The sequence below is a fragment of the Dermacentor albipictus genome, chromosome 6 (genome assembly GCF_038994185.2).
Source record: "Dermacentor albipictus isolate Rhodes 1998 colony chromosome 6, USDA_Dalb.pri_finalv2, whole genome shotgun sequence".
In the NCBI taxonomy this organism is placed as follows: domain Eukaryota; kingdom Metazoa; phylum Arthropoda; class Arachnida; order Ixodida; family Ixodidae; genus Dermacentor; species Dermacentor albipictus.
In genome coordinates this window covers 58,394,030-58,396,918 of record NC_091826.1, presented here as the reverse complement: position 1 = coordinate 58,396,918, position 2,889 = coordinate 58,394,030, and positions in this window count along the sequence as shown.

The window sequence follows — 2,889 nt, the reverse complement described above, 5'->3', positions numbered from 1 at the left end:
GCCTTGGTCCGGCGAGAAAGGCGCCAGCGTGAAGCAGAACGCCTTCGCGCGATCGCGGCGCACGCTGCGAACTCGTGCCACTCGCATTCCCGAAGCTGAGCGCGTCGCAACTCAACTGGCTGCCCAAAACACTGTGGAACCGGACCAAAATCCTCGTATAATTGCCGAAGCGAGACAGCAGCAGGAAGCCGCTTGCCTACAGGGACGCCGCGCGCGAAGCAAGCCTGAAACGCGGTCGCCGACCCGCGAATCGTGCGCCTTTCGATGCAGAGGGCTGTGCGTTCCCGAAGCAAACTAGCAACAGCTTCGTGGAAGACACGTTTCACTTCCGTGTTCTACCGATTCTTATGAAAGCAGGATCGACCATAATTTTTTGTGTGATTAGCGTTTTTTGCCTACTTCAGGTGTATTGAGTATATGCTTCCGTCCATCCATCCACCCATCCGTCCGTCCGTCCGTCCGTCCGTCCGTCCGTCCGTCCGTCCGTCCATCCATCCATCCATCCATCCATCCATCCATCCATCCATCCATCCATCCATCCATCCATCCATCCATCCATCCATCCATCCATCCATCCATCCATCCATCCATCCATCCATCCATCCATCCATTTACTCTGACCCAGTGGCTCAAGCCACTGAGTATGTGCTCTTGGTCGGGATGAAGTCATGGTCGGTCTATCGCTGTCCTTTTAGCTTTGTCGTCTGTCTCTTGTCATGCCATCGTCGTCAAGCCTTTCACGCCTGCCTAGTGCGCGGAGTTGTCTAATGACTTGGGCTACTAGGTATGCCCTAGTGGTCGTGATGCCGTCGTGGTAGTTTCATCGTCATCATTCCGGCTTAGTCGGTCACTCTCGTCAAGCCAGTTTCGTCATACACGATTCGTGACACAGTCGTTATTGTCGTTATACGCTCGTCGTCATCCGATTGTCTTCGTGACATTGTCATGCCAATGACGTCATGGGGTCATCGTATCGTCGCCGTCATTCTCACTTCGTCATCTCACTCTCGTGATGCCGTCATCGTCACACAGCCGCCATCACAGCTCATAAGGTTCGCCTTATGTGCATACGTTAGGAGGTACAACAAATTTTGTTGTTTTCAGCATAACTTATCCAAGGCATGAGTCAAGTTTGTTCGATACAAACCTCTTGCGTACCCCTTATAAAGTGAAATTTTCCGGCGAAATGTATTTCCAAGCGGAGCTGTGTGTACCTATCCTCCCATAGATTTTTCGATGTCCATGCCTCAAAGCACCCGCACGCTCTATGAGGAGGCAAAGCAAAACAGTAAGGCATGTGCTGACACCTTACGTAGCAAGTGCAAAGATAATAAGCCACCTAATACTATGGAGTTTCCTATAATAATTACTAGAAGAAGCTCTGGCGCTAGTGTCTACGGGAGCTACAATCAGAGTGGTTCAGCCAGCATGGAAAATAAGGGAAATACATAGATTTGCCTAAACATCGTCCTTCCGCTTTCAAGCAGTCTCGTGACTTTGCAAACTCGTCAATTTCAACAAAGAATTACGTAATAAACACTGCAATAAACATTATTAAAACTGCCCGATGGCAGGATTCGAACATAGGACCTCTTCGTGCGGAGGCCCGATATTGAAACCACTACGCCCCGGACGCATGCTTCGACAAGAGGCATATAACGTCCTTATGAATTCCTCGGAGGCCACTCGGCGCGTTTCGATTTGGCCACCCCGACAGGCTGAACCACTGCAACTAGCAATTGCGTGCGCAGAGAACGTGTCTGCAGCTGCGAGTATGCCGATCAGTGAATATCATAGCGACAATAAAGCCAGTGTGACCGTCGTTACTAAGCGACAATGAGCGATGCAATAAAGTCTTTACCACAAGTTTTCTTATCATGACATTTACAGCTCTGCTGGTAATCCACCTTCACAGGGTCGAATGGCCTTGAATACTTATCTTTTAGTAGCGTGTAGCTTTCTTCGGGAACTAACAGCGATTTCCTCTTAGTGTTTAACAGTGTTCATGGGCCAGTCCCGAAGAAAGTGCAAACTAATACCACGATAAAAGAATTATTCAAGAACGCATCTCACGACGACTATCACCGGTAATGCGAATTCGAGCAATGTAGCGACAGGCCGTATTTTAAAAGTCACGTTTATTTAACACCTGCAGTAATGCGTGTGTCTGGAAAACTTTGTTGACGAGAAATCCTAAGAATTTCTTTGCTTCGACGATATTCTGCATACTCGATGCCGTCCCGCTTTGCTATGATAGTCGTTTGCCAAGGTCGCCAATGAGCACGGTGGCATGACGGAGACTGTATGACGCCTACGTAGGGACGATGTAACGCCAAAGGCAATATGACGATAATGATGATGTGTCGATAATGATAATGATGGTGATAACGATAATGATGTGTCGATTCTGAAATTATGACGAGGGTGCAACGACAACAGTGTGACGGCAATGTGAGGACAATGAGATGACGACGACTGTATGACGTCGATGGCATAACGACGATGGTATGACGACAGCCAGATGAAAAGCTAGGATAATGATGTCACCACCACGGCGACATGACGACAGTATGACAACGGATGTATGATAGAGACTGTCAGACGAAGACGCAATAACGACCACGGCTTGACAACAGCAGCATAATCACGAGTGAATGTGGAGAGTATGACTGCGATCAATGACGAACAAGGAATGGTTTATATGGGTCTGTGAAAGTGACTTGAGCAGCACGGGAGGACGACAAAGGGATGACGTTACTGAAGGGATGATGATGGTGAAACAACAGCGTGATAATGATGGCCTGATAACAACTATATGACGACTGCGTGACGTCGATGGCTCACGACAATGGTATAATGAGGGTCAGAAGTCGAAGTTACAACACGTGG